This window comes from Heloderma suspectum, chromosome 1 (assembly GCF_057233095.1).
Source record: "Heloderma suspectum isolate Gila_16-S chromosome 1, 16-S_ref, whole genome shotgun sequence".
NCBI lineage: Eukaryota > Metazoa > Chordata > Lepidosauria > Squamata > Helodermatidae > Heloderma > Heloderma suspectum.
In genome coordinates, this window is record NC_139458.1 from 89058523 (window position 1) to 89081596 (window position 23074).

Genomic DNA, 23074 nt, shown 5'->3' on the forward strand with positions numbered 1-23074 from the left:
CCAGGCTCTTGGCTCATGCAGTGGCAGTGAGTTGGCAAACCCTGATGAGGATGGACTGAGGTCAGTCTATCAATCCCTACCCACTTTTGCCTGTGGCTCCACTCACCACTGGGACATGGCTCCTGAGTCCTGAGAGCTTCTCTGAAATGGAATGCAGCCATCAGGCTGAAAAAGTTTCCCTGCCCCTGGTTTACAATATAGGCAGCTGAAGTGGTCACCTGTGGCATCAAAATCCAATGGGCAGCCTTTGGAGAAGGAGAAGGGAGGAGGGTGCATAAGCTGTAATGTCAGGGTTTCCAATGACAGACCCCCCAGTTTGAAGCTTGTCATTATGCTCAAACTGATCCCTTTTTTGTGATGTAAATTATTGTGGCAGGGTTAAGAAAACAGGATCTGATGAGAATGGGCCAAAAATGTGATCCAGTAGCAAAAGGGAGGATGCAAAGCTAACCACAGTACTCCTTGATATTTTTTTTTCCCCCTGCTGGAGAGGGCAGGGTAAAGGGAGAGGAATTGAGTGTGTATGCAGAGTCTGACCCACACACATAAAAGTTCAAATGGTTGAAAAATTGGTTTTGGATTTTTTTTCTGGAATAATTTCTGCATGTGAATTCCTTGACCACTTAATGCACATGTCTGCCATGGCTGGTAGTCTGTGGCTTGGGTCACTTTTGAGGGTGATCTGCTCTGCATGTTGGTTGTTTCTGCTTTTTGATAGTGGCACAGTTGTAGTCTGGATGGTGTTGCGATATGTTAACAGAAGTTCATGGTTTTTAGTTTGATTTGGAATTTGTTCCTTTTTTCCAAGGCAATATAGTAGTTTCCTCAGTCTTATGAATAAATTTGGAAGGCAGAGGAAACTATATTTTGCCTGGCAAGAAATGATGCTCCTCTGCATGTCCAGGAATTCCACTTCCAGGCATATTTACAATCTCTCCTTTCTCTAGCCAGCTCTCCCAACTTCCAGTTACTCTCTTGCACTTCTCATAGGTGAAGCTTTGCTTGGGAAGGGGGCAGACAGCTAAGGAAATCTGGCTAGCAGGAGGAATGAATATACTAACTAAAATTCAGAGGAGTCTTGGTTTTCTTCATAATGGGATAAAGCCTTCCAAACTCCCTCATTTCTAAATCTGCCCCCTCCTATCCTAACAGTTCTTATACTATCCATCACATGACAACACTTGAGGATGGGGGGAAGATTTTTTTATATATATGTCACACCTAGGAGATAAACTTCCTAGAGCTCTGGGGAAGAGTGACTTTTGGGTGAGGAAGTAGTGAACTAATCATCTATCCTTGTGCAAACATTGTGGGATGGTATCTGAGAAATGATACAATTAAAAGAAAATAAAAGAAAAATGGCCTAGAGCAGGAGGTCTATGAGTCTTTGAAGGAAATCTTTGAAGGAAAGACTTAGCTTGGCAGGATAAGGGCTGAGTGAAGTTTCTGAGTAAATGCTCTCAGCCCAAGCACAAGATACCTTTTCCAGCATATTGCCAGGTCCCTGATTACTGTGGAGTCCTGTCTGTGCCCAGCATATGGTGGGTGGTGATGGCTGAAGGAGAGTGAGACATTCCCTTGTAGGGGCCAGACAGTGGTCTGTTTGGGGCTACTATCCAACCATGCTGTAGCCTAAATCCCCACTCCAGGAGTCATTCAGCTGTGCTTGTCTCTGTGGCTGGGGCTTAGGAGTGTACCAGAAGAAGAATCTGTTCCCACTGGTCCACTCCTGGACTATAAAGAGCAGTCCTGGCCCAGGCTTTAGCATTGCTGCCACTGACTTCCTTCCTTCACACCCACCCATGTCTTGCAGCAGTGATCGCTTTGTTATGGATAGAGGTTAACCATCAGTTCAAGGGGCTGGGAAGACGTTTTGCCCATGATTCACAGTTGGCATTAGTGTTTATTTGTGGTGTGTTCAATTACATTTTGCTATGCTGTCATCAGAACTTTCTGGCAGGTGCTGAAGGTATTGGACAGGATCCATAGCTGGGGTTAGTTAGCAGAGATGGGTTTCCCATAGCGGTGCTGGCAAAATTTGAGATGGACTAAAATGCGCTTGGATTTCTAAGAATTTGTTTTGTGGAATCTGCTGCAGAGCAACCCCCTCTGGTTGTGTGGAGTCCGTGGACTTTTGGATGCTTTTTAAAAAAAACTTTCCTGAAATTTAGGCATATTCATTTGTAGGAAATTATGCAAGTTCCTGCAGAGGAAAAGGTGAATGGAATGGGGGACAATATGGTAAATATTATGTACTATTAAGGTAAATTATGTAAATTGTTACAAAACCTCTTATGTAATTTATGTGCATATTTTTCTGCATGATGAAAAAAAAATCACATCCGTCTGTGAGATGATAACGGAACAAAAAGTGACTATCTGAGAAACACAGACAGAGTGGACTTTACACAGTCCATACAACCCTAGTTTCTCACTCCTCGCTTGGCATGCCTTTCAGGGGTTTTGAGGTGTACAACGTACCCAAGCTGGCAATGACCATGGTGAATGTTATCTAACCTTCCTTCCATTAACATTGCCCAGATGTGTGATCACTCAATAGACATGCTCTCTAATGCCTGGATCCTTGTGCTATGTCACATAACATTGTGCAAGGCGTAGCTAATAAAGTTGTGGCCATTTTCTCCCCTCTGCTCCATGCTGAGGCCACAGCTGCTGTCTCTCTTAAAGTAGTCAGTGTGGACATTTAACTCCCAGTATCATTCAGGGCTTCTACATTTCCTCCAGTTTCCCACTTCACCATTTCTCCTTGCATTGAAAGGTGTCTCCTGCATCCATTTCCTCCTTCTATAACCCCTTTCCCTACTCCTTTCTTTCCCTCTCCATCACTGATCTGTCCTTTGAGCCACTCTTTCATTTTTCATCAGGATTGTCTGGATCTACAAGGATATTTATTACATAATGAACCATCCAGAAATAATATCCAGACTTCTTGTTTTTACTTTTTCCAGGTACATTTTCAATATATTATTTATTCTTGACTACCAGGCATGAAAGCCATATGTGAATTACGTGTGGTTGTGCCAAAGCTAATGAAATGAATCAACTTGCACTAGGTACACAGACATACAGACAACCTGGTTGCATAATGTTTCCAGGGACTTTAACTAAATGTGTATTATTCTAGGAGATGATCTTGAATTTGTGAAATGTGAAGCAATCAGTTGGAGTTTATGTACTAGAAACCTCGTACTTATTAATTAGCAAGGTTGATGCACATGATGAAATACATTTGAATGAATAATCATATATTTAAACATCATGTAATAATAAAGCCACATCCTAAAATGCACCAGTAAGACAATGTAAAACTCTAATGGTAAAGTCATATTTGCTATTCCAGTTTTGCCTCCTGTTGCCATTCCATTACTATATGACTCTGTCTGGATCTGGAAGGATATCATTGCTTGTCTCACAGCACCATCCTATGCATATCTCCCCAAAAGCAAGTCCACTGAGTTCAATATGGCTTACTCCCAGATACAGGACTGCAGGCTCAGTCTCAAAGAGACACAATAGGAAATTTTCACTTTCCTCAAAAACCTTCATATCTTTTACGTAAATGGAAATTTTCAAATTTACTTCCACTTTTGCCACAGACAATTGGAGTCCAACCATCTTAGCAACCTTTTAAAGATCATGTAGCATTTCCCCTTTGGGTGTGGCAGCACATAGCTAGTCCCTTTAGGGCAGGACAGGGAAGTATGGAAACAAATTCAGACATGCACTTGGATGGGTTAAATAATTGGCCACAACTTTATTGGTTCAGCTTGGAATAGTTGGTGGGGGCATAGGGCATGGATCTGTTAATCGGATGACCCACCTGCAGTCTGTTCCCATCAACCTGGCTCACCTGCCAGGTTCCTCATTGTGGGGGGCAGGAGTCAGAGGCACACCCCACAGCTCAGGCCACTAAAGTGAGCCCCTTTCTGCCTCCCTGGGGTGTGGCTCGGATTGCATCCCCATGCTGAGCTGGGTCTTAATGCCACCCCCCATGGTCCCTTAAGGGGGACCCCCTCTTGAAGGGGGAAACGGGGCACCCAATCCCCTTCCCCATACCCAATGGATCCAGCCCAATGCCTTCCATGCCTACAAAGTTATGACTTAGAATTGCAAGTTTTATAATCACCCTTACAGTTATACTGGTCAAGCCAAACAAGTCTAAATATCACCGAGTTAATATTCTTGCAATGGGGAAGGCGAAAACCCTGCACACCTGTGCCAATCTGTGTGCCGGCAAAATTCCTTCCCAGCCCCGTTGACTGGCGATTAACCACAATCCAAACCAAGAAATGAGTAGGGATGGTGGAGAATTCCACCACGGATTTCAGTGAGGCCAAATGCACTGGCATTCAGCCCCCCGAAACCCATGGCGGAACGGCCTCCCACCCCCTGCCATGCCGCGGAATCCTCCCAGAATGAAAATTACCTGGGGCGGCGGCTGGTCTTTCGGCTGGCTGCTGCAGCTGCAAATGGCAGCCACTGTAGCGGCCGCCATTTGCATCCTGCCAGGCTGCCGTGATAGGCTACATAAGTATTTATGTAGCCTTACACAGCAAAGACCAGGGACACAAATGGCGGCCGCTATGCCATTTTTGTGGCTGCCTTTACCATGATAGGCTACGTAAATACTTACGTAGCCTATCACGAAAAGAGCAGTGGTGCAAATGGCATAGCAGCCGCTGTTTGCATTCCTGCTCTTTGCCATGATAGGCTACATAAATACTTACATAGCCTATCACGGCAGCCTGACAGGACACAAATGGCGGCCGCTACGGCGGCCACCATTTGCGCCTGCAGCAGCCCGGCCGTGGCCGGAACTCTGGCTTCAGACAGCCCTGGCCAGCGGCTCCGTGGAGCTGCCGTGGAGTGGAGCTGGCCAGGGAGTATTTTGTGGGGAGGGACAGAGCGCCTCCCCCCTAGGGATGGCGGAGAATTTCTCCCCGAAACTTCGGGGGGCCGAGCGCCAACGTGTTCGGCCCCCCGAACAAGTTCCGGGGAGAAATCCTCCGCCCCCCCGCCCCCCCCCCCCGGGACGGGACTTACCTTCCCTGAATGTCCCTCCCGGTGGCGGGTCCGGCTGGCGGTTCGTCCGGTGTTCGAGCGGGACGGGAGCGGCAGCCGGTCTTTCGACCGGCTGCCGCCCCCACCATTGCAATGAAAGAAAAAAAAAACAACGTCCCCTGATAGGCTACGTGACGATTCACGTAGCCTATCACGGCAAGATTTGCAAAGTCAGCCATGATAGGCTACGTGAATCGTCACGTAGCCTATCACGGGTGACTTTAAAAAAAAAAAGTGTGTACGGATAATGGCGGCCCCCATAGGGAGCCGCCATTAGCGTTCCTTATTTAGTTGCTGTAGTCTACGTCAATGTTTACGTAGACTACGGCGAAAATAAGGGCAACGCAAATAGCGTTGCCCTTATTTTCGCCGTAGTCTATGTAAACATTGACGTAGACTACAGCAACTAAATAAGGAACGCGAATGGCGGCTCCCTATGGGGGCCGCCATTATCCGTACACACTTTTTTTTTTTTTTTAAGTCACCCGTGATAGGCTACGTGACGATTCACGTAGCCTATCACGGCTGACTTTCCAGATCTAGCCGTGATAGGCTACGTGAATCGTCACGTAGCCTATCAGGGGACGTTTTTTTTTTTTTTTTTACTTTCGTGTTCGCGGCCGGGCGAGGTGGGAAGCCTCCTCCCCGGCCTGAATTTCGGCCGGGCGAGGCGGGAAGCCTCCCCCCCTGGCCTGAATTTCAGCCGGGCGAGGCGGGAAGCCTCCCCCCCCGGCCTGAACTTCGCGGGGGGAGCAGCGACGCGCTCCCCCCCACCGCGAAAAAGCTGCGAGAAAAGGTAAGTGACTTTCGTTCACCCCTACTCCCCCCCCACTGCGAATCACACCTGCGAAAAGGTAAGTGACTTTCGTACATCCCTAGAAATGAGTAACCTTGGAGCTGGGGTAGAGTCGGCAACGGCAATGCCAAAGCCCAAGTGGGAGGCCCCACTCTTAACAGCTTCTGGTGGACTAGAGTGAGGGACGTTTTCCCTCCAGTCTGCCAACAAAGCCCTCTTCCAGCTGACCCAATTTAGCCCTGATTGTCTCCCTGCCTCCCACATGGGTGCACACTTGGCCCTTCCTGCCTCCCCATCAGGACTACATGCCACCACAACCTTGCTCCCCAGGTAAGCCGGGAGCTGCCTTTCTACTCAGGATGTACAAAAGTCACTTACCTTTTTGAAGGGTGACATTCACGGTGGCGGGGAGGCACTCCGTACCTCTCCCCGAAATCCTACCCCGGCCAGCTCTGCGGAGCCGCCAGTCGGGTGCATCCGCCATTTGCATCCCTTCGCTGAGCCATGATAGGCTACGTAAATATTTACGTAGCCTATCACGGCAAAAGTGGGGACACAAATGGAGGCTGCTACGCCATTTGTGCCCCTGCTCTGAGCTATGATAGTCTACGTAGATACTTATGTAGCCTATCACGGCTTGCCAGGGACACAAATGGCAGCCGGTGTAGTGGCCGCCATTTGCAGCCACAGCCCGGCAAATGAATTCACTGGAATTCAGCTTTCCTGGGATCTGTGGCAGAATTCTCTAATATCCTTACTTTCTACTGGCAAGGTACCTATGAGAGAGGGAAAAAATGATATTCATGTGTTTCAGCCAGCAGTCCTATAGGCCATGACTGCTGTATATACATAGCCTTTTCCCCAGGGGAATGCCAGGGAATCCTTACTACCATCTTTATCTTTACTGTTGTGGGTCAGCAGCTCTGAGGGGCCAAGTAAAAGTACCTGAGAGGCTCCTTTTTTCCTAGTGACTTTGCCAGTTCTCCCAAGTTCTTCTGTATTGCCCAGCTATACTGTGCCAAGGGACAAACTTCCTTGATTCAACTATGACAATGGCAGGTTCCAGGGTTGCCATACATACAATTAAGTCATTAATCTAGCACATCACTTCATAGGACTAGGCTTATGGAGAATAACAAGCTGAAGGGCACAGTAGGAGATGTACATTTCCAGTTGGGGTCCCTAGTTGTTGTGCGTTAATGGAGCTGGAATGCCAAAACATTTCATTGCCTTCTAGTACAACCATCTCTGTGTCATGAATGTGGGCATATAGTTTTCCCTTATTCCAAAATGGAAGGAGACACATGTACATAAAGTACATGTGATTTTTTTTTTCTTTCCATAGCTGGCTGTAGGGAATCTATATGCCATGATTCTGGGAATTATGGCCTCTTGTGTCCTTTTTCTGAACAAAGAGCAGAGCCCACTTGGTCTGTGATTGGTTGTCACTTCTCCTTCCAAAAGGTTGATCAGTGGATCTGTAGCATTTCAAAAAGGGTTTTACGTGTACAGCCACCATCCCTGGATCAGAGATGGAACCACAAGCTCCTAACACAGCTGACTGAGGATATGCAGGTGAAGCTCATCTTTGTACATGCAGTGCCTCTAGATGAACTGGGTTATGTTATTTCATCAACGCTCTCAACGTTAAGGAAAATGCACAGCTTTGCTGATTCAACACTGACAACTTTTAAAAGCATTATTGGTACTACTGAGAAAACAGCTCTGCTTCAGTGGAACCCCCTCCCATCAGTTTTACTTAATAGGTATTTGTACAGTAGATGGTTTGTTTGATTTTAACAATTCATCTGCTCAGTCCCCGTCCCCCCCCGCCCACTCAATGGTTTATATTTTTAATGCCCAAAATTATTTCTGGTGCAATAATGTTTTGCATATTCTGTTTCCTATTTTAAGGTATCACATTTCTCTGATTTCTGCATTCTGTTTAACAGAGGTAGCCACAGTCTAGCAGAGACAGAAAACTTGGATTTATTGGTTAAACTAGTATACCACTTCTCAGCAGGGATAAGAATGATTTATGATGATATTCAAAACACCACTGTAAAAGTATAAAACCATAATCAATCCATTATTTTTTATTTTTTAAAAAAACTCAGTCAAGACAATGAACTAGTCAACACAATAATCCACTCAGTATTCAACTATAATAATTTTCTGAAAGACTAGCACCTACCAGAAAAATGACTGTTTATGCCATTTCTTTAGAATAAAAGGACAAAGTGGCTAGGCAAAGGCATTCCAGAATTGTGGCATCACCACCAGATGAATCTTTATCTGGTTGGTAGATAAAACAGGAGTTGGATACTGTGGGGAGATATTTGGTTGCTACAGAGGAGACTGTGTGTCTCAGATAGGGATGGGTAAGAATTTCATTTCAGTTTGATTTTGATCAGAATTTACGAAAATTCTCAAAGTTCTCCACATTCAAGTCAAAAAGAACCTGAGTTTTAAACAAATCGAATATGAGAGAAACTGAAACTGACAGATTCATCCATCTCAACACAGGGTGTTGAGTGCTTAGCTGTTAAGAGTGTGGGTTTGAATCCCTGTGTCTTCATCCATGTTTGTGGTGCTGTATTAAGGTGGCTGCCCACCTCTTTTTTCTGATGTGCTCCTCATTTTCAGCTACAGAGCAGGCAGGTACATCATGGCCCTCCCAGTGCTGGAAATAGCTGTACCTATTGAACATGGCTGGTGCAGATGGGTGAGAAATTTGATTCAGTTTGGTTTTCACCAGAATTGATCTTATAGGTAAAGTCATCCATTTCACCATTCTAATCACACTTTCAATATAGTTGCAACAGTGAGATGAAGTTAATCCTGATATGTCCCAATGGAATGTGGCACAACACTCTCTGGCTGTTTCTAAGTCACAGCTGAGGCTCCACACCCAAACTCTACTTCTGTCTCACAGAATACGGTCCAGCAAATAAGAGGCTGGGTCAAATTAATTTGGAAGAGGTGGTGTGGAGAATTTGTCAGTCCTACACAAACAGAAGGTCTGAGACAATAGTGCAGGAAGGAAACAGAAAGGGAGGGGAAATATGTGGCTCACACATCAGGGGGAAGGTCATGCTGCAGTAGGGATGTACAAAACTCACCTTTTTGCGGATTGATTCGTGGTGGGGGGGAGGCGCTCTGTCCCTCCCCCCGGAATCCTCGACGGGGGAGGAGGCGATCCGGTCCTCCCCCCCAGAATGCTGCCTAGCCAGCTCCGCTCCGCAGCTGGCCAGGCCCATCCACACAGCTGGATTTCCGGCCACGGATGGGCAGGTGCAGACGCAAATGGCGGCCGCCGTAGCGGCCGCCATTTGCATTCCTGAGTTAGCTGTGATAGGCTACATAAGTATGTACATAGCCTATCAGGGCTAACCCCCCAGAAAAACCCCAGCGTACGCAAAGGGCGGCGGCTACGGCGGCCGCCACTTGTGTTCCCTATTTTTTGCCGTTCTAGCCTACATAAATATTTATGTAGGCTAGAACGGTGAAGCATAAAGGAACGCAATTAGCGCCCACTACACTATTTGCGTTCCCCTATTTTTGGCTGTAATAGCCTACATAAATATTTATGTAGGCTAGAACGGCGAAAAATAGGAAACGCAAATGGTGGCCACCATAGCCGCTGCCATTTGCGTACGCCGTTGTGTTTTTTTTTATTGGCTTGCCATGATAGTCTATGTAAATACTTATGTAGCCTATCAAGGCAAAGACCAGGATGACAATGGCGGCCACAGCAGCCAGTTGAAAGACCAGCCACTGTCGCCGCCACTGGACCCACCACTGGAGCCGCCGCCATCTGGAGCCACCGCCATCTTACCCCAGGTAAGCCTCATCCCGGGGGGAATCTGCGGGGGGGGGGCGAGGGGGCAGGCCATTCCGCCACGGATTTCAGGGGCTGAATGCCAGTGCATTCGGCCTCACTGAAATCCATGGCAGAATTCTCCGCCATCTCTATGCTACAGGTTGTCCCAGAGACAATTGCAATTGCATTAGTACTTTCAAGCCTGACATTAAATGTCATGTCCAATTGCAGTGTATTTAAGGTGATGACTGTGGCTGGTAGGAGTGGTGAAAGGGCAGACTGAATGTTTTATCTAATAATAACCCAGAGATTAATGGGAGTTTGGCCAAACACTGCTGAAAAGGAGAGGGAGAAATTGTGTCCTTAAGTTCATGTTGCTAAATTGCTTCTTTTTTTTTTTCTTCCATACATTCAATGTCTTTCCTTGGGGCTACATAGGGCCATGATTTTTATTTTCTTTAATTTATCTATACATTTATCAGATTAAAAAAATAAATAAATGCTTGACAGTTGAACCTTACAATCTATGCAAAACTAGTTATGCAAATGCCATTGCCCTTAGGTACTGTATGTACAAAAAAAGCAGCCTAAATGTGTGCAGGATTTGGAGGTCTGAATAGGGATGTTAGGAAATTAGGGATGGACGAAAGGGACTTACCTGGTCCCGCAGCTTGCTTCGCAGTGGGGGGGAGGCGCTTCGGTTCTCCCCCTGAAGTTCAGGAGGAGGGGGAGGCACCCCGCCTCGCCTGGCTGAAATTCAGGCCGGGGAGGAGCGCCCCATCTACCCGGCCGCAAAAAAAAAAGTAAAGTAAAACACACACACACACACACCCGTGATAGGCTACGTAACGATTTACATAGCTTATCACAGCTAGATTTCCAAAATCAGCCGTCAAAGGCTACGTAAATCGTCACGTAGCCTATCACGGGTGACTTTGAAAAAAAAAAAGCGCGTATGCAAACGGCGGCGCCCATGGGGCGCCGCCATTTGTGTTCCTCAGTTTGGCACAGACTACAACGTAGACTACATTGAAAATAAGGGAACACTATTTGCGTTGCCCTTATTTTCGCCGTAGTCTACGTAAGTCTTTACGTAGACTAGACATGCCAAACTAAGGAACGCAAATGGCGGCGCCCCATGGGCACCGCCATTTGCATATGCGTTTTTTTTTCCAAAGTCACCCGTGATAGGCTACGTGACGATTTACGTAGCCTATCACGGCTGACTTTGGAAATCTAGGCATGATAGGCTACGTAAATCGTTACATAGCCTATCACGGGTGTGTGTGTGTGTTTTTCCTTACCTTTTTTATTTTGCAATGGCGGCGGCGGCAGCTGGTAAGAAGACCGGCCACTGCCGCCGCCCTCGCCGAACCGCCGCCGAACCGCCACCGAACCGCCGCCAGGACCCGCCGCCGAGAGGGACATTCGCACGAGGTAAGTCCCATCCTGGGGGGGAGTGGAGGGCCGGCGGAGAATTTCACCACCAATTTTGGGGGGCCGAATGTGTTGGCATTTGGCCTCCTGGAGATTCGTGGAGAAATTCTCCACCATCCCTATTAAAAGAATTCTGCCACGGATCCCAGGGGGGGCCAAATTCCAGTGAATTTGGCCACCCAGAATCCATGGCGGAAAGGAGCACCCCACCCCTCCACCCCGTGAAAGCCACGCAAAACGGAGCCTACCTGGCTCCGGCTCCGGCGGTGGCAGCGGCAGCGGCTCTGGCTGCTGCCAGGCTGGTGCAGACGCAAATGGCATCCTGAGTAGGGGATGCCATTTGCGTTCCTATGGTAGCCTGTGATAGGCTATGTAAACATTTACATAGCCTATCACGGATAAAACAGGAACGCAAATGGTGTCCCCTACGCCATTTGCATCCCTGCTTTAGCCATGATAGGCTATGTAAATATTTACGTAGCCTATCACGGGCTACTATAGGAATGCAAATGGCGTCCCCTATTACGGATGTACGAAAGGCACTTACCTTTTTGACGGGGTGATTCGCGGTGGGGGGGAGGTACGGATGTCAGAGACTTCCACCACGGAACTTGGGGAGGCCAAATGCCAGCGCATTCAGCCCCCTGAAATCAGTGGCGGAACGGCCTGCCACACCCCCACCACCCCCCAGGACGAGACTTACCTGGGGCAGATCCCCCTGGCGGCGGCGGCGGCGGCTCTGGCGGCAGTTTGGCAGCGGTGACTGCGGTGGCCGGTCTACCGACCGGCTGCCACCGCCGCCATTTTCAGGTAAAAAAAAAAAACACGTGATAGGCTACATAAAGATTTACATAGCCTATCACGGCTAAGTTAAAAAAAAAACGTGATAGGCTATGTAAATGTTTACGTAAATCTTATGGCTGACTTAAAAAACAACAACAGCAACGTGCGTACGCAAATGGCGTCCATTACGCTATTTGCGTTGCCCTTATTTTCACCGTAGTCTACGTAAATCTTTACGTAGACTACCCGTGCCAAAATAAGGAACACAAATGGCGGCACCCATGGGCGACGCCATTTGTGTACGCACTTTTTGTTTTTTCTTTATCAAAGTCAGCTGTGATAGGCTACATAAAGATTTATGTAGCCTATCACAGTGTCTTTTGAAAATCTAGCCATGTTAGGCTACGTAAATCTTTACGTAGCCTATCATTCTTTTATTATTTTTTTTACTTTACTTGGAAATGGCGAACCGCCGAACCGCTGCCGAACCATGGCCGGGACACACCGCCGCGAGGGACATTTGCACGAGGTAAGTCCCATCCCGGGGGGGGGCAGACTGTTTCTCCACCAATTTCGGGGGGCCAAATGCGTTGGTATTCAGCCTCCTGGAGATTCGTGGAGAAATTCTCTGACATCCCTATGCAGAATCCCTGTGGAGCACAGCTGGCCAGCCAGGATTCCGGGGGGGGGAAGGAACGGAGCACCTCCCCCCCATCCAGGATTCCGGGGGGAGGGACGGAGTGCCTCCCCCACCACCATCAGCATAATCCGTGAAAGGTAAGTGCCTTTCATACATCCCTAGGTGGAGGTGCTCCGCACCTCCCCCCGAAATCCTAATCAGGCTGGACCTGCTCCACAGACATTCCGCAGAGCTGCTGGCTGGGGCTGCCTGCAGCTGGCGGATATCCAGCCTCTGGGCAGCCTGCAAGCAAAAAACCCCCAAAAACAGCATACACAAATGGTGGTGGCTACGGCGGCCGCAATTTGCGTTCCCTTTTTTTCGCTGTTTTAGCCTACGTAAATATTTACGTAAGCTATTGCGGCGAAAAAAAAGGGGACCGCAAATAGCGTAGTGGGTGCCATTGTGTTCCTTTTTTCCCTGCCATTTTAGCCTACGTAAATATTTACATAAGCTATTACGGTGAGAAAAAAAAGAACGGAAATAGTTCCCACTACACCATTTGCGACTTAGGGATGGTGGAGAATTTCTCCCCGAATCTTCGGGGGGCTGAGCGTCAATGCATTCAGCCCCCCGAAATTGGTGGTGAAATTCTCCGCCCCCCCGCCCCCCCCCCAGGATGGGACTTACCTTTGGCGAATGTCCCTCCCGGGGGTGGGTCCCGGCGGCGGTTCGTCGGCCTTTTGTCGGGGGCGGGGGCGGCAGCTGGTCTTCCGACCGGCTGCCACCATTACAAAGTAAAGTTTAAAAAAAACAAAAACCCCGTGATAGGCTACGTAAGGATTAACGTAGCTTATCATGGCTAGATTTCCAAAGTCAGCCGTGATAGGCTACGTAAATCGTTATGTAGCCTATCACGAGTGACTTTAAGAAAAAAAAAAAAAAAGCATGTACGCATTTGCGTTCCTTATTTGGTCCCGGTAGTCTACGTAAAGATTTACATAGACTACGGCGTAACCCATAGGGCACCGCCATTTGCGTATGCGCTTTTTTTTTTTTTTCCAAAGTCACCCGTGATAGGCTACGTAATGATTTACGTATCCTATCACAGCTGACTTTGGAAATCTAGCCATGATAGGCTACGTTAATTGTTACGTAGCTTATCACGGGGTTTTTGTTTTTTTTTTACACTTTTTGTTTCGCAGCCAGGGAGAAGGGGTGCTTTTCCCCGGCCTGAATTTCAGCCAGGCGAGGCGGGACGCCTTCCCCCCATCGCCTGAACTTTGGGGGGAGAACCGAAGCGCCTCCCCCCCACCGCAAAACACCCCTGCGAAAAGGTAAGTGACTTTCGTGCATTCCTAATTTGCGTTCCCTTTTTTTGCTGTTTTAGCCTACGTAATTATTTACATAGGCTAAAACGGCAAAAAAAAGGGAACGCAAATGGCGTCCCTGCATTAGCCATGATAGCCTATATGATGGCTATATAATGAAGAAGCGAATGGTGGACGCAGATGCGGCCGCCATTTGCAAATCAGAGCAAATGTCACCAGGTAAATGTCCCACATTTCGTGAGGTGGGGGGGCGCAGGGCTTCGTTCTGCCATGCCATGGATTTCAGGGGGCCAAATGCACTGGCATTCAGCCTCACCGAGATCCATGGCGAAATTCTCTGACATCCCTATGTCGAAATGTAGAACTGTGTAGGACTGACAAATTATCTGACATCCCCATGGTGAAATTCTCTGACATCCCTATGTCAGAATGTAGGACTGTGTAGGATTGACAAATTCTCTGACATCTCCATGGCGAAATTCTCTGACATTTGCGTCCGCACCTACGGATGTACGAAAGGTATTTACCTTTTGCGGATTATGCTGATGGTGGGGGGGAGGCGTTCCGTCCCTCCCCCTGGAATTCTGGCCAGCCGGCTGTGCTCCGCAGCAATTCTGCGGAGCCACCAGCCAGCTCCGCCAGCAGCCGGACATCTGGCCGCTGGCTACCAGGGACACAAACGGCGGTGGCTGTAGCCGCCGCCATTTGCGTCCCTGCAGTCAGCCGTGATAGGCTACATAAATGTTTATGTAGCCTATCATGGCTGATTTAAAAAAAAAACACGTGCGTGAGCGCGTTTTTTGTTTTTAGTCAGCAGTGATAGGCTACATAAACATTTACGTAGCCTATCACGGTGTTTTTTTAAAATCTAGCCGTGACAGGCTACATAAGTCTTTACGTAGCCTATCAAGTTTTTTTGTTTTGTTTTTAAACCGGGAAATGGTGGCCGCGGCTGCGGCAGCCGGTCGGAAGACCGGCCGCTGCAGCCACTGCCGCCGAACCACCACCGGAGCTGCCGCCAGAGCCGCTGCCAGAGCCAGGAAGATCCGCCCCAGGGAAGTCTCGTCCCGGGGGGGGGGCGGGGGGCAGACTGTTCTGCCACCGATTTCAGGGGGGCGAATGTGCTGGCATTCGGCCTTCCCGAGATCCGTGGCGGAATTCTCTGACATCCCTATCCGCACCAGCCTGGCAGTGGCTGGAGGCCCCGCTGTGGGTTGGCCCAGCCAGCAGCTCCATGGCCTGGCCCCTGAGCGAAGCCGTCTGGGCAGGATTCCAGGGGAGAGGAACGGATCGCCTCCCCCCCGTCGAGGATTCCAGGGGGAGGAACGGATCACCTCCCCCCACCTGCGGAACCCCCACCTGCGGAACACCTGCGGATCTTGAGTAGGGATGGACGAACTCACCTAGGTCTGGCTTACTTAGGTGCTTGACAAGTTGCCACCACCGCCCACTCCTGCTTGTGGTGCCACACAAACTTCTCAACAACTCGGTGAGTACCCCAGAAAGTTGTGCGGCCACCCGTTTTCATTAGCAAGCCCATCGCAGCCTGCCAGCCACCTACCAAGGAAGGAGACCGTGCAGATTTGACAGGCGTGAGGGCAGGAGTCGCTCACCAACTGTGCTCTCTCCCTTTCTTGCAAGGGGGGGATGCACGGTTGGAGGGTGAATCCTGCCTCTGCTCAAGCTTTCACGGGTTTCTTTCTTGTGAGGAGCCCATGAAGGCTTAAGTGAGGCTGGCAGCAGCAGCTTGCAATGAGGGTGGGCTGCTCCCGGAGTCTCACTGAGCCCCAGGGTGCTTGGCACTCGGGTTCATCGAGAATAGCGATGGCAGAGAATTCCCAAAACCCATGGCAGAACGGCCTCCCCCCCTGCCCCCCCGCAGATTCCCCCCGGGACAAAGCTTACCTGGGGTGGATGTTCCGGCGGTGGCTCTGGCAGCGGTGGTGGCTGGTCGTTCGACTGGCTGCCGTAGCCGCCATTTGCATCTGCTGTTTGCCATGATAGGCTACGTAAGAATTTACGTAGCCTGTCACGGCAAGCAAAAAAACCAACAACAGAACAGCGTACGCAAATGGCAGCAGCTATGGCGGTCGCCATTTGTGTTCCCTTTTTTTCACCATTTTAGCCTACGTAAATATTTACCTAAGCTATTGCAGTGGAAAAAATGGGGAACACAAATAGTGTAGTTGGTGCTATCTGTGTTCCTTTTTTTTCTCGCTGTAATAGCTTACGTAAATATTTACGTAGGCTTAAACAGCGGGAAAAAAAGGAACGCAAATGGCACCCACTCTGCTATTTGCGTTCCTCTTTTTTTCACCATAATAGCCTATGTAAATATTTACGTAGGATTAAACAGCGAAAAATAGGGAATGCAAATGGCGGCGCCATAGCCGCTGCATTTGCATATCCTGTTTTTGGGATTTTTTGCTTGCCATGATAGGCTACGTAAATACGTATGTAGTCTATCACAGTAGCCTGGCTGGACGCAAATGGCAGCTGCTACGGCGGCTGCCATTTGCGTACGCAGCAGCCCGTCCACGACCAGAACTCCGGCTGCTGACGGCCCAGGCCGGCTGCTCCATGGAGCCGCCATGGAGCGGAGCCGGCCGGGCAGGATTCCGGGGGAGAGGACTGGATTGCCTCCCCCCCATTGAGGATTCCAGGGGGAGGGACGGAGCACCTCCCCCCCACTGCAAATCACATCCGCGAAAAGGTAAGTGACTTTCGTACATCCCTAGTCAAGAGGGTCCGGGGGGGGCAAATGCAGAGGAGTCTACCAGGCTTCTGGACCTGCTGGGGAACTCCCAACATCCCTAATCTTGACCATCCCCCCTAATGCCACAACCCCCCCTACTGGCAAAAGTCAGTATTGCAAATGAAACTGAAACTGCCTTGGTTCCCCCAGACAAACTTATAGATACACCCCCTAGACACTTCCCATTGTGTGCAAATGTCCCCTGCTAGGGATGTCAGAGAATTCCACCATGGATCTCGGTGAGGCCAAATGCCAGTGCATTCGACCCCCCGAAATCTGTGGCGGAACAGCCTGCCACCCCCCGCCCCCTCCGCAGATCCCCCCCGGGATAAGACTTACCTGGGGTGGATGTTCCGGGTGGCAGTGGCTCCAGTGGCGGCTGTGGCGGCTGGTCTTCTGACCAGCTGCCGCCAACGACATTTGCATTCTGGAGGTTTTTTGTTTTTTTGTTTTTTTACAGAGACGTGATAGGCTACGTAAAGATTTATGTAGCCTATCATGGCTGGGTTAAAAAAAAAAATGCGTACGCAAATGGCGGTGGCTACATAAATATTTACGTAGACTATTACGGCGAAAATAAAGGGGAACGCAAATAGCGTAGCGGGCGCTATTTGCGTTCCCCTTTATTTTCACCGTAATAGTCTACGTAAATATTCACATAGACTAAGACGGCCAAAAATAAGGAACGCAAATGGTGGCAGCCGCAGCCGCCGCCATTTGCGTACGCTTTTTTGTTTTTACCCAGAGCCCTCCGCGGCCAGAAATCCGGCTGCGGACGGCTCTGGCCTGGGCCTGGCCAGCTGCTCCATGGAGCCGCTGCGGAGCACAGCCGGCCGTTCGAGGATTCTGGGGGGGAGGAACGGATCGCCTCCCCCCCCGTCAAGGATTCCGGGGGGAGGGACAGAACGCTTCCCTCCCCCATAAACATAATCCACGGAATGGTAAGTGACTTTCGTACATCCCTACGCCTGGTCTATGCCCCTTCTTATAGTTAAAGAGAAAGAAAATGCAAACTGTGAAATGTCATTGAATTAGGGATGGCGGAGAATTTCTCCATGAATCTCCAGGAGGCCAAATGCCAACGCATTCGGCCCCCCGAAATTGGTGGTGAAATTCTCCGCCGCCCCCCCCCCGGATGGGACTTACCTTGTGCGAATGTCCCTCTCAGCGGCGGGTCTCAGCGGCGTTTCAGCGGTGTTTTGGCGGGGGCGGCGGCCGGTCTTCTGACCGGCTGCTGCCGCTGCCATTGCAAAGTAAAAAAGGAAAGGAAAAAAAAACACACCCATGATAGGCTACGTAACAATTTATGTAGCCTATCACGGCTAGATTTCCAAAGTCAGCTGTGATAGGCTATGTAAATCGTCACGTAGCCTATCACGGGTGACTTTGAAAAATAAAAAAAAAGCGTGTACGCAAATGGCAGCGCCCATGGGGCGCTGCCATTTGCGTTCCTTAGTTTGGCACGTCTAGTCTACGTAAAGATTTACATAGACTACGGCGAAAATAAGGGCAACGCAAATAGCGTTCCCTTATTTTCGCCGTAGTCTATGTAAATCTTTATGTAGACTAGACGTGCCAAACTAAGGAATGCAAATGGCAGCGCCCCATGGGCGCTGCCATTTGCGTATGCGCTTTTTTTTTTCAAAGTCACCCATGATAGGCTACATGACGATTTACATAGCCTATCATGGCTGACTTTGAAATCTTGCTGTGATAGGCTACGTAAATCGTTACGTAGCCTATCACGGGTGTTTTGTTTTTTGTTTTACTTTTTTTTTTTGCGGCTGGGTAGACGGGGCGCTCCTCCCCGGCCTGAATTTCAGCCAGGCGAGGCGGGGCGGCTCCCCCCCCTCGCCTGAACTTCGGGGGGAGAACCGAAGCGCCTCCCTCCCACCGCGAAGCAAGCTGCAAGACCAGGTATGTCCCTTTCGTCCATCCCTACATTGAATAGGCCTTTGCCATCACAGCACATGTCAAATCACAAAAGACAAACTCCTCCTCCCTTTCCCCCTTCCTCTCCCTCCCTCCTCTCCCTGGCCCCCTCCCATAGATGATGGGATGATTAGAGGAGGATGGGCTTCAGCCGAAACCTCATCCACTCTTTCCTGCCCACCCCCCACCCTCACATATTGGGGGGCTTGGGAGATGCTCAGAACTGAAACTCAGTTATTTTTCGTAATTTGCACTTCTCCAAATTTAAATTTTGAACAAAATGTGGACGTTATAAGGAAAGGAAGTGTACAAAAAATTGCATGATATTCTGGGAAATATATTTTTGAATGTACTGTATTAGAATAAATTGTTTGCAAAAATATGTATATTTAGCAAAATTGCACACAAAAATGTATCTATTAGGAGAAATGTGCACAAAAATGCATAAAAACTTTCATGTGGACTTAAAAAAAAATCAGCTCAAAGTGTGGGACAAACATTGGGACAAAGTTCGCGACAAATCCACAATGGAATCAAATGAGTTTGGATTTCTATGAATCCGACCCATGGATTCTGCAGTGCACAGGCTTTTCCCAAGTCACATGGATTCCACAGACTTGTGGACTTTTTTTTTTTTTTACTTTCCAGAATGTTATGCAAATTCGATCGTAGAAAAATATGTAAAATAAAAAAGCACCAGCCAAAAATGTGTATTCCCCTCATAGGCTAAAGCATGAAAATGCACATTGGGGGTGCATTTGGGGTGGGGGCGATTTGCACAGGTGTTGACTTGCATAAATTCAGGAAACTGGAAAAAATATCCAATTCTGTCAATGAGCAGATGATGGAACAAAAGGAACCTGACAATCCCAAAATGCAGACAGAACAGATTTTACAAAATCTCTGCATCCCTAGTCTCAGGGAACTGAGGTGGTTTTAAGCCTATAGCTGTAATATAACAGGGAGCACAGTGCAATCTGTATGGGATCAGAACAAACCAAGTAATCACCTGTAAGAGGCAAGTGGGGTGAAATGTGACTCAATAACAGTATTCCTATGTATCATGTACACTACATTATGTTTAGTTAGGAAGCAACAGCAGAACATGCAGGAAGGCCTCTACTCATGAATTATGCTTTAGAGAGTCACTTTAGCCATAAATTAAACTCTCCATTTTCAGAGAGAATATTCATCTGCCAAATGCTAGGGATTAACCAACGGAGGACAGGTATTGCTGTAATACCCTCCTTGTGCACCTCCCCGAGGCAGCTGCCCGGTTGCTAGCAGGACCATTGGTCTGAGCCAATCCTCCTGTATCTGTAGGGAGATGCAGGGAATGCTCTAAGAAATGTTGATGTTCCTCACTACTCTGATGCTGTATCTCAATCATTGTATTAAAAAGGCACTTTTCATCCTAGGATATACGAAGCATTGGAGTAGATGGGGCCTGTGTCACAGCAATGCTTAGGGTTCCATGTTAGGACACATATGGGCAGTACCAACCCTTTTTGTCTCTATGCACAATGCAGAAGCTTTCTCTCAGCACAGGAAAACGACCATTAGCAAGGATGACTTCGGTTCCAGTAACATAGCTTGAAGGCAAGGAACATCCTATTTTATGCTTCAGTCGTGCTGTATGCAAGAGCAGGACTGAAATCTCAGACATCAAAGTACTATTATAGCCTTCTCAAAATCTGGTCACAACCATGTTGCCATTATAGCAATTTAATCAGGATCCAGTGTAGACATTTTTTTTTTCAGTTCATTTTTTCCTAGAATTTACTCAATTTCACCCCTGCCGGAACTGAATGCAATCTATCATTGAAGTCCATACATTTCTGAGTTTGCAATGCAATTCACTCAACCAAAGTAATGAATATGAAAAATGTGTACATCTCAAAATTGTGCACAATTGATGCATACCTTTAGGGAACTGTGTATTTGTCTGTGAAAAGAAAAGACAAAGCTCATAATCTGATAAGGACACAAACTGGAATGAGCTTTGAAGTGGAAATCAGAAAACCTTGATGATTTCTTGCCCATTTCTAAGTGTTACAGATGCTGTGAGAAGTTGCTGACTTTGTATGTACTTTCAGACTCTGTTCTTATCACTTACCAGACACGGTGCACATAATGTAGTATATGAGCCACAAATTCCACACTGAGGTTTGTTATGAAAAGGTCATATTTCCATGATTTCTCTCACATACTTTTTTTTTTTTTTTAGAGGAAAAGCAAAGCACAACATCCTATGGAAATAAATTTGATAGGTTGGTTACACAAATTCTATATCTCACTGAATGCTTCCTTTGCTATCATAAGCAAACATTAATCTGTATCAACTATGAAAAAGAGAGGCATCATTGTAGGGTATGCCATAAGCAGCATGCGCACACACACACACACACACACACACACAGTGCAAGGGAGCGAGATATTGAAATATCAAGTCCTGGTAAAAAGGCAAATGGCATCCAATCAACAAGATAACCACAGAATGAAAATGTACCTAAACTGGGTATCCCTGAAACACAGCTCCTCCTTCATAAATTATAGGGTGGGTGGAATGGCACTTTAGCCTAGCTATTTTAAGCCTATGTATGTATATGTGTGTGTGTGTGTGTGTGTGTGTGCATGTGTATATACACACACATATTTAACCAAGTGTGCCATATGGTATAGTTCTCCATATGACTATACCCTTTAGAACAGAAAAGAGAGATCACTCATTTCAAAACACCACCTCAATATGTCCCAGTACATGGAAAATGTTCACTATGTTAGGTCAGCCTTCTGAATATAGGGAGATTTTTGACCCAGTGATGTTTTCAAATAAATAATCACCCTACTATATATTCCTCTGAAAGTTTGAATTGAGTCTTAGACATGAACAACATGGTTGCCACTGTCCCATTGTTGCTCTCATGTGGATGGGTGAGGGTCTCATTTGGTTCATTTTTTAAAGAAGAAATTAGCAAATTCATAAATTTCTTCATAAATGGGGAGAAAAGAGCATATATATGGGGTAAAGTGAAACTGACAGATTTGCCCATCCAGGCAGAGAGCGTTGAATACTTAGCTCTTAGTAGTCTGGATCTGAATCTCCATGTATTCAGCCATCTTTGTGGTCCTAAATTAGGGTTGCCACCTTTTTACTAGATGACAGGCAGGTACAACATGGTCCTTTCTATACTAGGAACAGCTGTACCTAGTGAATCTGGCTGGTGCAGATGGGTAAGAATCTTGTTCAGCTCATTATTTTATAAGAACCGAAACAAATTTGTTCATAGACAGGACAGGACGGAAAGAACTTGGGAATTAAAACATTCAAACCTAAGGGGAAATTACACTGACAGATCTATCAGATCCCACCCCTGATCTTCTGCTTGAAGTTTTTGCCCCATGTGATTGCAAGGAGAGGGGTTATGTTGTTATATTAACATAATCCCAGCTATTCAGGAAACATTTAAATCAGGCCATACTAAGGACGTGGGGAAAATTCATTGGGTTGACATTTTAATGCAAACCTTCCTAACTTGCACTTTCTGAACCAATATGTCAACCAAAATGCTGTTATCCTTTGGTATTCTCACTTCTCTAAATTTTGTGATGCAGTTCTCCAGTTAAAAAATGTATATGTTAGGGGAAAGTGCATGCAGAAAAGTTTTTATTAGTAAAAAAAAAATGCACAGAAATGCATTATAGTACATAAAAATGCTTTCTAAAATGTGTCTATTGGCAATATTGCATACAGAAAAAGTATATATTAGAAGAAATGTGAACAAAAATATGTATGAATTTTTGTGCAGTCCTTTAAAAATATGTATATCTGCAAACTGTTTAGGAAAGAGAATGAAATGAATTAACTGAGACAAACTCAAAAAAAACAAAATTGACAGATTTATCTATCCTTCAGCCTCAGATAGTGACTCAAAATCCATCATTTTACCTCTCTGTGTTAGGGCAAAAGTATACCTCATAAGAAACATGCGGCTCTCACCAAAACAGTAGCCCCATGTCGAGCTTTCCTGCCCCTCTCCATAACATGTAGGACAATGTGAAATTGTGCCCTGACATCATTGCACTGTGTATTTATCCAGCTGCATTTAGGGATGGAGGAGAATTCCACCATGGACCCCAATGAGGCTGGATTCTAAAGAATCCGCCCCCCCTCGGGGTCCGTGGTGGAAAGGGGCACTTACCTCCGCCTCCCTGCAGAATCCTCTTTGGGAGTGCCAGCGATACAGCTGCCATGCCGTATTGCTGGCTGAGGGGGATTGACTGCAGACGCAAATGGCATCCAGTAAGCCATTTGTGGCCATAAAGGTCTTAGTTTAAGCTAAATGCAGCCGTAAATGGCTGCATTTAGCTTAAACTAAGACCTTTATGGCCACAAATGGCATAGTGGATGCCATTTGCATCCCAGCTTTTTTTTCACGTGATAGGCTATGCAAATATTAAGCCATTTATGGCTGCATTTACCTTAAATTAAGACCTTTACAGCTGGCGTACAGCT